This window comes from Cottoperca gobio, chromosome 9 (assembly GCF_900634415.1).
Source record: "Cottoperca gobio chromosome 9, fCotGob3.1, whole genome shotgun sequence".
Taxonomy (NCBI): domain Eukaryota; kingdom Metazoa; phylum Chordata; class Actinopteri; order Perciformes; family Bovichtidae; genus Cottoperca; species Cottoperca gobio.
This window is the reverse complement of record NC_041363.1, coordinates 26247486-26248404: the sequence shown is the minus strand read 5'-3', so window position 1 is coordinate 26248404 and position 919 is coordinate 26247486.

Below are 919 nucleotides of genomic sequence, written 5' to 3'. Positions count from 1 at the left end.
AGATGAACACTGTGACAAGCATCTACACTTAACAGATCAGTCAAACCCCAGTTTGCCCTGAGCATAAAGTCCAATCATATTCATGCAGCAGTACAGTGCACATATGATAACCTGAGAGTTATGCTTTTATGTTTTCAGGACTTTGACTGTACTAGCAGAGGGAGACTTTATTTTACTAAACACCGTTCGGTAAAATAAATTATGTTACCATTAAAAGGGCTGTAAATCACATAGAAATCAACAGTTTCTCAATTTGTTAGATACTTAAAGCTGTGCATTTAAAAAAAAAAAAAACCCAAAAGAAGATTATTTGGAAGACTTTCAAGTTCTGGTTTTCCTTTTAATGGCTGTAAGGGGCCAGAACATTTTCACTTAATGAGTTTGAAACATGAAAACCTAAAAGCTTAGAGGTGGTTTAAATGTTGCATAATAATGTTTAATATACAAGCCACACTGTACAGTTCACCACTGTAGGGTTTAAGAATAGCCTTTTATTTTAATCAATATTATTAATATTATTATTAATAATGTGAGTTAAATCAGACATCATCAGTGTTTCAACTGTGAGTTTATATTTGTTCTTTGCTTTAAAGTGTGAGCTGTAAAGATGATTTAAAAGACAGTAAGTGAGTCAATAAAAACAGCTCTGTTTGTTTATTATTTATCATTTGTGAAGAGATTAAAAAGTTTGATGCAATATTTAACTAATGTTGAACATTTTGTTGTAACATACAAATGACAAATATCCCCTTATATTTTAAATATACAACATAGAGCCTAATAAACATGAGCCTAAACATCAACGTGTGTTTAGAGTCAAGTTTGTTGACACTCAAACAAACAGGTTGTCTCGACACGATCACTTTTTTTTCCTCCTCATCAACTCTTTAACTTTCACTTTTACTCTTTGCGTCGCAGC